Source organism: Pholcus phalangioides, unplaced genomic scaffold (genome assembly GCF_987345545.1).
Source record: "Pholcus phalangioides strain wild (caught in Gottingen) unplaced genomic scaffold, Ppha-v1.0 ptg000010l_1, whole genome shotgun sequence".
NCBI lineage: Eukaryota > Metazoa > Arthropoda > Arachnida > Araneae > Pholcidae > Pholcus > Pholcus phalangioides.
This window is the reverse complement of record NW_028301603.1, coordinates 38889527-38903715: the sequence shown is the minus strand read 5'-3', so window position 1 is coordinate 38903715 and position 14189 is coordinate 38889527. Positions and strand designations below refer to the sequence as shown.

The 14189-nt window shown below is 36.8% G+C and overlaps 1 non-coding gene across 1 annotated transcript; it reads left to right on the top strand.

Annotated features, from left to right (window-relative positions):
• Positions 1-9862: 9862 nt before the first annotated feature.
• On the top strand, positions 9863-9935 carry TRNAT-CGU (transfer RNA threonine (anticodon CGU)). Its single transcript has one exon. It is a non-coding gene; the product is annotated as a tRNA-Thr (tRNA).
• The last annotated feature ends 4254 nt before the right edge of the window (positions 9936-14189 follow it).

The following is a 14189-nucleotide window of genomic DNA, read 5'->3' as shown; positions in this document are numbered from 1 at the left end:
AGTTTACACAAGTTCTGCAGTTTAAAGAATCCTCAATCCTCACTAAGAATGATTTTTTTTATTAATTACATATAAGGCAAGAAGAATTCGGGTGAAGCCTTATGACTTTTCCTATTTTTTTTGTAGAAAAATTCCTAAAAATCCCCAAATTGTGCTTTACATGAATGAAGAATCTCTGAAGAGAAATACTTTTCAGTCCTTGCAATTCCAGGCTGACCATGTTTTCTCAGGAAAAATATGGGAAATTACGATTTCAAGTGCAAGAAATCAACAATTGCTTCCAAACAAATATAATGCCAAAAGTAAGCAAAATTGCCAATTAATGCTAAAACCACCTAAAAACTGCAAATGGTGGGGGAAATGGAACTCTACTGTGAATTACAGTGGATTAAAATGAATTATACAAAGAAAAATGTTTAATATGACAAATATGTGAGATACAATATTCATATTTATAGTCGATTTTTGTATAAGTTGGCAAAATAATTTTAATCCTCGATTTCAGTGAAAGATAAAAAGTTCAGGTAGGTCTCGTTGAAAAAAACCGGACATTTTTTTGTAAAAAATTGGCAAAAATACAGGAATGTCCCAAAAAAATGGGACATTCCTGTGTAGTATGGGTCTAGGTAGTTCCTAACACCCTAGGTAGCTCCAAAGAATCCCTCTAGTTCTTTCTTATATTTGTACATGATATGTTTTCTTTGGTGCTAAATATTTCATCATGTGATGAATTACACATTTTTAAAGTGGGAATTGACACCTATGCAATTATAATTTCCAGATGAAATGAAAACCATCTATGTCATCTTATCTGTCAATTTGGGGTTGCAACCAGGGCCATATAAGAGCTGTCTCATGATGCACCGGAGTTGTGTATATATAGCTATATCATTGCCCTGACAGAACTGGTTAATTGCCATTAGCTGCCCTGGAATTTTAAGAGGTAGCGTTTTAGTAAAAAATAACCCATTTGTCTTAAGAGCTATATGCCCCCCCCCCCCCCGGGCCAAGTGGTTTTTCTGAGACCCTACCTAGTAAATTCTAGAAAATTTAATTAGATCTCATTTTTGTGAGGCCCTCTACTCTTGAGGCTTCCGGGCGGCCCATGCGTTAAGACGACACTGGGAAGGGGTTGTTTTCTTCTCTTTCTAGATTTAACCTCAGAGACCAGCTTTAATATACCTCACCCACTAGAATGTCCTTCAAAGACGCTTTTAACTATAGTTAACCTAAAAGAATAAATGTATAATTAATATATAATTTCAGCACCCATGTCAATTCAGAATTAATGACACAAATAATTTCAGAATTGATTAAAATTGAGATTTAACGAAAAATAATTTAAGAGTTAGTGTGTGTGTGTGAAAGCCCCTAATAATTTGAGACCCTCTATTTGATTTGGGGGGCTTTAGATCGCACTCCTCGCACACTCTTTCTCTGACCCACAACCAGGAAAAAAAATGTATTTAGTCACCCACTATGAGTGAGGAGTCCATGCAATCACACTTTATGCATACCTGTAAGGGTGGCTCTGCAAGTATTAATGTATACTCTGAACACTCATATTACAAATGCAATAAATGCTGGCATCCAAGTTGATGTAATTTACACAGGTTTTTCCAAAGCATTTCATTAAACCGGAAACAACACGTGCAGTTGAACATCCTCGCCCACGCGAAATCGAAATCATGGCGGACATCGCAGCGGTAAAAATGACTGAAGTGTAATGACTGAATAATTTTATCGTTGTAGGCCTGTCGCACGGAGAGCAACAGGCCTACAACGATAAAATTATTCAGTCATTAGACTTCAGCCATAGTGAGAAAGATTGGTGGCAGATGGCAGCACTACACATAACAGCCGCTGTGGTGGTCGAGTTAATAAATGACGGACTCGCTTCGCGAGGATCCGGTTTCGAACCCCGCCGTCACCGCAGTGGTGGTCGGCTGGCTGAAGTTGGTTTCCTGTGGTTCCCAACTTCGAGGCGCAAATGCGAGCCGATCTCCCCATTATCAAGTCTCGCCACAGAGCAACAGACCTACAACAATAAATTATTCAATCATTAAACTTCACTCATAGTTAGAAAAACCGGTGGCAGATGGCAGCACTACGCACAACAAGCATTACACAGAAACAAATATCACATCAGGTTCACAACACGTATCAAAATCCGTTAAAAGTTCCGCAGAGGAATATGGACGAGGTGCTTGTGTGGTTCAGTAGTAGTGGTAAAAATACGGGTGTGTGTGTAGATCAATTCATCGCGCTCAACTTGTCGCAGCGTCAATTCGTCGTGCTACAAATTCGTCGCGGTACAAATTTTTCGCAGACTCATTTCGTCGCGGCAAATTTGAATTGCTTTAAAATTCAAATGTTTGTTGTGATCTTATAAATATAATTGCTTTAGGCGTAAAAAATGGAACTAATTTGTTTTTTCTGATTTATTGGAAATGTTTCCCCCCTTCCCATGTCTGTTTTAATTTTTAACAATTGAAGGAAAGTATTCATTGAAGTCATCGAGGGACATTGGAACGTACACCATGATAATAAATTGGGATCCAATAAATTTTTACAATTTAATTTTCACCATATAAGCCGCATTTAGGTCGGGATTTACGTTTCCCGCAGTGAGGGGCGTTGGGGGTGCACATCGAGATAATAAATTGCGATCAATGTACCCCCCCCCCCCCCAGCACGATTTCCGTAATTCACTGTTAAATGTATCCATGCATAGAATATATCTTTCAGGATTTTTTTTATCGACAATGTATCTAAGTTTTATGTGTAACAGCAGCGAAAAGTCTTATTTCCAAATTATTTTTTTGCAATGCGATGCACATTTCAAATTACTTTGTATTATCACACCGAAATAATATTCAAACACTCCGACCATAAGCGCCAGAAACTGGGGGTTGGTGCCATTTGAGTCCCCCCCCCCCACCCCAATAACTCATGAATATACAATGCAATGTACTATTTCGCCTCCTGAGTACGGATTTGAGTTCCTTATATACGGAATGAATGGTGATTTTCAGCCCCCCCCCCTCCTTCCTCAATGTTTCTTTCATGTCGGCACCTTTGACTAGCCAAGGATGCCGGAAGTGCTGTCTTTGACACCACTGCAAATGTCAATCGATTTTTGATTTTTTTTTCAACTCTAAAGTAACAACTCTCAAGTAAAAAGAATGAAATCAGACTTTTAAATAGCCCATTGTATGTAACTTCATGTACATGACACTCATACGGCTCCAGTCAACGATTAGTACAAATTTCTTCTTACAACACAAGTGAATTAACATTAACAGACAATATAAGATTATATTCAGATGTATATTTCCTGGGTGGGGAGGGGGGTATATCCGGGCTTTATCCCTAGATGACAAGTTCAAGTGAAAAGGAGTAACCGAAATTGAGTAATTGGTGATCAAGATTAGAAAGGGAGAAAGAAGGGAGGCAAGGTTTGAATAGCCCACAGGTGGGAAAACTATAAATCCGCCTCTGATTATAGCATACATTTATCAGGATAATTTTAATTTTAAAAACACTTTTCGTATTGTACATACAGGGTGATCAGCGAATAAGCCCTTATTTCAAAATTAAATATCTCTACAACAAAGAATTATGCGGTAAACGGTACGTTTATTAGCAAAACTGTAAGAATGTTGTACAGAAATTTCGAAAATTTAGTTGTTTTTTTTTAATTTTTTAAAATTTGAAAAAAAAACAACAAAACTGGAGATTTTGGGGTTCCGAAAATCCTCATTTGTGTGAAGAGAAACCACTGCATTCGCCTAAAGTTACTGCATGGACTGCGGTATGCGCCATGTGTGCTGACAAATTGTTCCAAAATTGAAACGTAACGTTCAGTAGTAATCGTTTCTCGCACGAAGAAGGGGGCCGATAATGCCTCTGTCCGCAGCCCATACAGTAACTTTAGGCGAATGCAGTGGTTTCTCTTCACACAAATGAGGATTTTCGGAACCCCAAAATCTCCAGTTTTGTTGTTTTTTCTTTCAAATTTTAAAAAATTAAGAAAAAACAACTAAATTTTCGAAATTTCTGTACAACATTCTTACAGTTTTGCTAATAAACGTACCGTTTACCGCATAATTCTATTGATCTTTGTTGTAGAGATATTTAATTTTGAAATAAGGGCTTATTCGCTGATCACCCTGTATAAACACTCCACAATATCTAAACCTTTATTTATTTTCAGTGCCTTTGAGTAACATTTTATTTAAACACTTATCGAACGTGAATATCGCAATAAAAAGCCTGATGATGATTAATAGAATAATAGGTGATGCTATTTTAAACTACCATAATTTTTTTTCTTTTTTTAACGATACGTAGGAAAAGATTTCAATTTATTGCAATTTATATTGAATTGAAACAACTTAATTTAAAAAGCACTATATTATATTTTGTCATCCATATAATCTGTATCTCTGTTTTATGATACAACAAAAAATTAAATAAAGAAAATTAATAATAGGCTAATTCATTTTCAATTGCATTAAAAGTTTTTCTAATTTCGGAACATGAATTATGGGGGAAAGACTTAAACACACACGCAAACCAACATATCATTTCCACGTTCGGTTTTGCAATATTCCATGTTTTTGCCAACAGAAATATGTAGACCAAGCACACCAACCTTGTATCAAAAGCTTAGACGCTAATGAAAACTATGCGAAAATATTCAAACAAGCCAGCCAAAGATATGCGACTGATTATAAACATAAGATTAATGGTTATATTATATCTATGCGACTGACCCATAGTCATCTTTCTTATTGGTGATTACATTGCCTTTGTCGGTGCTCATCCTGTGGGCATTATGAAAACTTCATCGAATCGTCATTCATAAGCACTGTACATTTCTACCCTTGATCTGCGGCCCAACTCCCTTCGCTGCGAGAAATAGAAATTCCCAACAAAAGCGTGAAGTGCGGCTTATACGGTGAAAATTAAATATTAATTTAATTGAATTATTAATTAATGAAATATTTCAAGTTCTTATGGAGATACTGTAATGGTAAATGATGGTGACTCTCGGAGGGGGGGGGGGAACTCTCGAGCCCATGGGGCAGATAGAAATTTACCGTTAAGGCTCACTGTAATTTGGGGAATATCATACACACAAACCGAAATTTTTCCACATGATATTGAAATTTTATCACAGCAAAAATCAATTATTTAACATTTCAAATTTTTATAACTGAATTTTCAAATATAATAAAATTTTTAAATGTAATTGATATTGTAATTTTAATTTCGATGACCTTTCCACATTGACAAAAAATAATTATTTTCAGTTAACTGCGTGTACACTTTTGTTCGTGTTTTTTATTTCACGTGTAAGACAAAAACCCACATACAAGCTCGCGTGGAACATGTACAGTGAAGAATCGACGGTTCGACGAATTGATTCTGCGCTGTAATATATGTAAATTGACGTCACGACGAATTGACAGGGCTGCAAACTTGTACCGTGACGAATACGCACTGCGACGAATTTGTACCGCGACAAATTGACCGGCTACGCGTACCCCCGGTTGGGAACCGCTGGCTCAGATGAACGACACCTTTGAACTACGAATTCTGCCTGGTTACTACAGGAGTCGGGAAGAATTTTCTGCCAGTAACGCCTACTTATACACAGTATACTCAGGGCCGTCTTAAGAGCATCATGGGGCTCCCGGGCCAAGTGATTTTTCTGAGGCTCTACCAGACAAATTCTTGAAAATTTCAACCAAATCTCATTTTTGTGAGGTCCCTTTTCTCTTGAGGTTTCCCGGGCGGTGCCCGGGTGGGCCCATGCCTTAAGAAGGCGCTGAGTATACTTTTTTTCTTTTTGGTGGCTTAAATACATACTGTCACCCACAATCAGTCACTCACTTGGACACTCAAATAAGCACTCACTCGGTCACACATTCGGTCAACCTTGTGGTCAATCACTCAGCAACTCCCTTGAACATTCATACCGTCACTCGCCTGACGGTAATATAATCATTCATATGGTCAGTCACTTGGACACTTACACGGTCAATCGCTCGGTTACTCACTTGGTCGCTCCTACAGTGAATCACTCGGTCATTCATACGATCAAACACTTAGTCACTCTCTTGGTCACTCATACGCTCAATCAATCAGTCACTCACTTGGAAACTCATACAAGCATTCAGTCGGTCACTCATGCAAGCATTCAGTTGGTCACTCATACAGTAAATCACTTGGTCACTCATACGATCAAACACTTAGTCACTCTCTTGGTCACTCATACGATCAGTCAATCAGTCCCTCACTTGGAAACTCATACAAGCATTAAGTCGGTCACTCACTTGGTTACTCATACTGTCAATCGCTCAGTAACTTGCTTGGACACTAATACGGTCAACCACTCAATCACTCGCTCTGACAATCATACCGCCACTCACCTGGTCACTCATACAATCATTCATGGGTCAATTACTCGGTCACTGATACGGTCAATCACTTACTTGAACACACATAAGGTCACTCACTCATAGCCAATTCCACGCTACTATCGCGATACTATCGCTCACGTGATCAGTCATTCTGTCACTGACTTGGTCATTTGTACGGTCACTCCTAAAGTCGATTTCAGAATCACTTGGTCACTCACATGGTCACTCATGGTCACTCATCCCCTTTATATCAGGTGCGAGAGATTGACAGAGGCGAAATTTCCGGTTGCCAAAAACCATTCCCTTTTATCGAGAAAACAGACCTAGAAGTAATTTATACATCTCTCTCATTTCAGTTCTTTCACTCATAATATTAGATTATATGTACCGTGTTTTGTTCCTGGTTGTTTTGTTTGTTCCGTGTTTTGTTTTTGGTTCTTCCCCCAAAAGAAAACCTAGTTTTTTTTTAATATTTCTTGTATTGTGTAATATTCATATTGTGTTGTATATTCATTCATTGGTGCGATCGAAGCCGGAGTACGCATCTGTAATTTGGGACCTTTTCTATATACTGTCCATCATGGGCGGAGATACGGGGGGGGGGCGTCAAAGATGGAGTCGACTGATCTAATGTATATATATGAATTGTCATCATCATCATCTTGCCCCCCTCCAGCAATAATGACCGTGCCCCCCCCCCCCCCCACAGACTTCCAAGTCTATCTCCGCCTATGCTGTCCATACATTCATTTTTAATCGCACTTGCTTGAAGAGTTTCTTGTATTTTGTCTTCATTTTTCTTCAACTGTAATTCAATGCATTTCTGTTGTTGGATTGTAAATGAAAATAAATAAATAAAATTAACACAAGCACATCGCTTTTTTTCCTCAGTAGAATGTTAATAACAATGCAACAATAGAATCCGTAGCAACAAAGTAACAAAGCGATAACAATGTCGAATCAAAATATTTTTTCTCAACAATGAAAAATACGCTATATACTGAAGGCGGCGAGACGAATGAGGGACAACCCTCATTTGACTGGTTGGTAAACTCGTACCGGTCGGTTATAGTGAGTCAGATCTCCTTCTAGCCGGAAACTTTCCTAGGATAATCCAGCGTGCCGACGGGTGAGGACTATAATCTTCCACTTTAGTCGGGGGGATCGAGGGAATTAGGAAATCGGGGAGATATAGCATGAGCCAGGCTGGTAAGCAACGTCATCTGCTTATAATGTTTGACGCACTACGTCCAAGCTCCATGACTGTTGTTTCCTAGACATTCGCTAAGTGGACTCTCACATCTCTCGCAAATGAACGCCACATCTTGAAAATATTCGTTAAAGTGAGGGATATGGAAATTCCTGGCAGTAGTGTCTACTGTTGGGACCTACTTACGGTTATTGGTTCGAAGTCCCTGATAGTTCACACGAATGGGGTTGACCTTGATGTGGCTGAAAAAAAACTTTCATAACGACTTTTTTCCGATTTGGAAATGCAGAGAAAGACTGTTGGGGCGAGAGCGGTACGGAAATGAATATTACTATTTATTAAACATATTTACAAAGAACGACAAATGCGACAGCGTCGATGGTGCATGCCGAACTCAACGGTCGAAGACGAACTTTTATCACTGTGGTGTGAACCATCGAGCTTATATTACTGGAGGGAGCATCCAGCCGCCGCACAGTGGTGCGTATTGCGAAAATCGTGGCCAAAACCCCAAAAAAAAGTTTTGCTGTTCGACCCTGATTTTTCACAGATGAAGAGTGAATAACCCCCGGCTTCTCGACGTACGTTTTTTTTCTTTCATCACCTCTTAGTTTTCGCCCAGAAGGAGCTCCAATATGGTGATTCAAGTAGCAGCATACCGCACATCAATCTAAACCATAGGTTCCCAACCTTTTTTGTCCCATCGCCTTTTTTTCACCATGCCATAGCTGAGGCTTGCCCATACAAAGGCGGAATAGATTTGAATTTGAGAAATTTCTTTAAAAATGGCAGATTATTGCTCTGATAACTGCAGAGATTATTTGAGCTTTAACATTGAAAGCTGCAAAACATGCAACATGCCTCAGATTCCCCCCCCCCCCTTTTTTAGTTTCAAACTCAGGGTGCTCCACTCTGAAAAAAATTTAGATTTTTAACGAAATACTTATAATCATAAAGGATCATAGCTCAAATTTTAGGCAGCAATGCACCGATTTAGAAAATCGCGTAAAGAAATGAACACAGAATGACGTTTTAAATGCTTAAATTAAGTAAAGTTTGAAGGGTGTATAGAAAACGTAAAAAAAGGAATTACAAATCTTGACTGATCTTAACAAACGTTCTCATTTTCACAAAAAGAATCGGTGGTGAACACATATCAGAATTTGCTGAGACTAATAAGAGAACAAAAAGGACAATAACTGATATTCATTAAGGAAACAGCAGATACATCAAAAACTTGAATAAATTCGAAAAAGTTTCTTGCAAAAATTTTCAAGATGTGATGCACGAATTAATAACTTTTTCTCATGCATTCATATCTAGCATGGGGGAAACCACGAAAAAAAAAATTTAAGATTGCCCCAAAACGTCTTCAATAACCCAAAACTAGTTTTGACTATTTGAGCACATCTATGTATGTTAAATTGATTTTCTGTATGTCTGTCTGTGTGTGTGTATATATGTTCTCTCTACAAATCCACAATTTTGGATCTACCGTTACCAAATTTTACGTATACTCGTAAACGATACAGGACCCGACTTGAACGATAGGTCACTGTAAAAGTTCGACAAAACAGGTCAAATGGCCGAAATTGTCAGGCAAAAATGGTTCTTGGGTCTCAACAATGACTTTCGGAATGTTTACTTTATTCACCGTGGTTCCCTAACAATGCGCTTCAGACATGTTTATTCCTTTACAATGGTTTGTCAATTCTTCAATGCTCGCAGTATGTTGATCAAAACCTAGGCAACGCCGGCTATTATAGATAGTTAATAAATCATAATTATGATTATAATATTACTATGATACATAATTAATATATAGTAGTGACCATAAAATTTAACACCCAGACCACGACCAGAAACATTTTTCCATCCATTACAAACTTTAACTTTTATCATAAATTTCTGTGCTTAAATTACGTTTTATGCTTATTTTAATTCCCTGTTTTTACTTGTTTTTGAATTCTTAATCAATTATTTTATGCAGCATTTTTATGTTATTATATGTTTTTTAATGCATCTCAGCGTAATCTGAGCGCTCAGCATAATATCCGGAAAATAACTGTTTCCTTGATATCTCTGGCTGAGAAAGAAGCCATCTATATCTCTCTAAACCGTCCCACCCGTGGGCCATTTCCTGAAGTTAAGAGAGGCTACCAATGCCTCTACTTCAGCGCCTCACGACACAGTGCGTGAAATTAGGAAGGCGGATTCATGTGTCTCCAGTGGTGTAGATGGTAGCATGCTTGCCCCGTATGCAAGAGGCCTGGGTTCGAGTCCCGGCGGAGACGTGATGACTTTTCTTTCCGAGCTCACCTCAGCATAATATCCGGAAAATAACTGTTTCCTTAATATTCTTACTGTTCATTACTATGTTTTTTACCGCAATTCTATCAATAGCCATAATGCAAACATATCATATTTTATCCATTTCATATCCTTAAAATCCCTTTAATCATATAATCTGCGCCCTGCCGTTAAAAAAAGCATAATATTTATTGTTCCAAACAGTTTTCAAGAGTATGCAACAAATTTCAAGGCGAGTAAAGAGTTTTGACCACGTTTTTCGCAAAACGCACCACTGTGAGCCACGACGGCAGTGACATCAAATGCAAGGAAACCACGTGACTCGGTGGAAACAAAGTTCGCTCATAGAAATGCACAGTTCCGTCTCTAAATATTGCGTTTTAAAGATTAAAAGAAAGGATAGAGAGCTCATCTAAAGATGAAAGAAGATTAAATTATTTATTTCATTAATACTGGACTAATTTTTTTCGTTAATGCTGAAAAATTTCTTTCATCAATTCTTGAATTTTCCTTCATTAATTCTTGAACTTTCTTTCATCGATTCTTACTTTCTTTCATTAATTCGGATTTCCTTTATTAATTATTATTATTTTTTTCATTATTTCTGGAATAATAGCTTTCATCAATTTTGGAATTATCTCTTTTTCCTTAATTCTGGAATTATTCATTTGTTCTCGAATGATCTTTCATTAATTCTGGAGTTACCGCTTTCAATTATTTTGGAATTGCCACTTCATTGATGCTGAAATTACCTCTTTCACTGATTTGGGAATTATCTCTTCCATCAATTCTATAATTTTTTCCTTCATTAACTTGGAATTATCTCTTTAATTAATTCTAGAATTTTTCTTTCATTAATTTTGGATAATGCTTACGTCAGCAACCGCCCTTTATGAAAATATGAAATTTTTTTAATGGCATCTTACTTGGTGCGCCAAAAACGAATAAACCTTTCGACAGTTTGTGGACACTTGAAGTAACATTCCCCCCCCCCCCCATTCATAAGTGCCCTACAGAGCCATTATAGGGATCTGTAAATGTTTCGCAGATCCAAGTGCTCTGCAAATGTGCAAAATCCCCTTCTTAAGTGCTCTGGAACTGTTCCATGCATCACTTGAATAATCTGAGAATGTGCCGCGAGTAACTTGAGTGATGTCGAACCGCACTGGAGGCCACTTAAGTACTCCAAAACTACGTCACACGTCACTGAAGGGATCTCTAAACGTGTAACGGATCGCTTAAGTGTTCTGGAACTGTGTCCCGAGTCATTTAAGTGATCTTTGAATGTGCCACGGGCCGCTTAAATGTTCTGGAGTTGTACCACGGGGACACTTAAACGATCTGTAAATGTGCCGCTTAGTTCATCTTTACAAAATTAGGTTTGAAGAGGGCAGGCCGCATCAGATAACCCCCAAGGTCATATTTGGTCTGCGAGCCATGGGCCTTTATGCGATTCATCATTATATGGCTTATAGAGGGTGGGTCGCAATGAATTTATTATACATAAATTTTGAGTTCATAGCCTTCAAATAACATTGAAATTAAGAGAAATTTATTACAATAACATATGAAGGCATTTTCTTCCGAAATTTCAATTTAAAAAAAAATTTTTTTTGCATTGAAAAAATAAATTTTTGATCGTGGGAGGGGGGCACGATCAATACCTTCTAAAGCAGAGCTTGCTCTAGAAGGTGTTGGCACGATCCCCCCATGCCCTCCTCCCCACTGCGTACTGCGTACGTCTCTGATCCCACCAATATGCGTTAGTACTCAGATGGGCAGAGCTGATGACGAAATTTTGCTGACAAGGGGGGGGGGGGGGGTCATGCTAAGGCCCGTAACCAGAAATTTCGTTCGGGAGTGGGGGGGGGGGGTAAACGGTCGAACAATAGATTTGGTCATCTTTTCCCCAATTTTTAGAAATTTTCTCCAATTTCGGGGGGGGGGGCAGACCCCAAGTCTATCCCCCCTCGTTACGGCCTTGTATTAGCTTTTCGGTTATACCAGGAATCTTCAACGTGGGCCACATTTGGCCCTTGGAGATTTGATTTTTGTCGTAACCCATCGATCATTTTCAGAAAATAGTTGAAAATATTGAAAAATGTTTTATTACAGAAAATTAAAGAAATTATTTCATGATCTCTCTCTCTCAATGAAAAAAGTAATTCCCGAATTTATGAAGGAAGAAATAAATACTGCAGCATTTCTTTCATAACATGTAACCACATGTAATTCAATTACATGGAGATTATTACATCATGCATATCATTCATATTCATATTATATCATGTAATTTCAGTAGTTACATGTAATTTCAGAATTTACGAATGAAATAATTCTAGAATAAATAAAAATAAAAGAAATATTTCTATAATTTATTTAAGGAATAATTCCAGAGTTGATGAGAATTCAGAATTATTAAAAGTAATAATTTTTGAATTTTTGACGTTAATAATTTCCGAATTAGTGCAAAAAAAGAACTTACAAATCAATGAGAAAATATTTTCTAATAGAAATTATTTTACAATATAGCATAATTATTGAAAGAAATTATTTCAAGATACGTATAATGCAGTAAGAAGGAAAATAATTTCAGAACTACCGAAATAAATAACGACAAGATCGTTTTAAGTGATTTCTGAGTCAAATTAATCTCAGAATTAATTAATTTAATCAGTAATTAATCAAAAACTTTTTCAGGATCAGTGAAAAAAATATTTCATAACTTATCAAAATTGAAAGATAATGATTTCAGAATAAATGAATAAATCAAACAATCTTCAATTATTTTTCTCCCTGTTTAACTCGGGGCCCCATTGACCCCTTCTATTAAGATGGCACAAAATTACATAAGTTGGTGGCCCACGGGCTTCACGGGAAGTTTCAATTTTTTCCGCCGTGTATGAAAGTTGAAGACCCCTGCAGTATACTATTTTATTTTTTCTCAAGAATCTTCCCGTGCACATAATGGTTCACTTATTGTTTTTTTTTGTTTTTTTTTTTAAATCTTACGCTTGGTTAGAAAACTATCAGAAATAAATCATATCTACAGGATGGTAACTATCGACCGCCCAATAACTACACACGTGATTCCTTGTGAAAAACTAATATGGAAAAGTGTTTTCAATTTTTTGATCTGACCCATAATTAATGAGTTATAACGCTTTAAAAATTGATGACGTCATTTAAAAATCCGGCCAAATTCCCCAAATGTATAACTTGGCGTTTTTTTAAACTGCACAATGATATAACCCTATGCAATCGAGAAAGTAAACCAGTTTCTTTTCCATCATTTGCTGTTGTGTGCACACTTTTCATATTTTTAAGTGGGTGTTAATTATTACAATTTTTTATAAGGTTGCGGATGTTTTTGAGTTCATCCATAACATTAAAAAAAAAAGCTACTGCCACCCCGAAAATTCTGAAATTTTGCTGAAATGTGTTACTCGCCATGTTTAGTAAAATGAATCTCGGATTTCGAAGTCAACCCTAGTATTTTTTTGAAACAAATATTAAATATTTTCTCGTATTTTTAAAAATTTATACATTTTTTTTTCAAACTTTAAAAATCGTAAAATTCTAACGGATGATCAAACATCGATGTTCGAGATTCATCTCACTAAAAAATGCCATATAAATATTTCTGCAAAATTTCAAAATTTTTGGTGTACTATATATAGGTTTCTTTCAAATCTTAAACGGATGAGCTCAAAAACTGAAATTTGTGAAAAGTGTTTTTCTTGTTCACATTTTTACACTATAGTTCATTAATTTTTAATTTTATTTTGAAAAAAAAAATTAACCCGATTGACAAGAAATTTTTTGCATCTGATTTTCACGATTTAATGAAATATTTTTTAAAGTCATGTTTGAAAATTCGACTTCACGGGTCATGACACCCCTTAAATGAATAAATCATCTCCAACAATTTTAAGATGAGTTTTTTTTTCCAGTTCCAATTCAGAAGTTCTGGAAGATTTACATGTTGGATATCACAGCTTTTGATCGAAATTCTGCAACACAATTAAAACTGAGTAACACAACAAACACAATGCATGAAATCGATCACAGTTGCAAATTGTCACGATCACAGTTTAACAATTACAGTTTAAAATTTTTACGGCATCACATTTATGATATGAATGTACGTATGAAACAGTAGGCTCTACTCAAAACCATATTTGGAGCAACTGACAGTAAAGGCATGGTGATAAAAAATTCTCAAATTTCGAAAATTG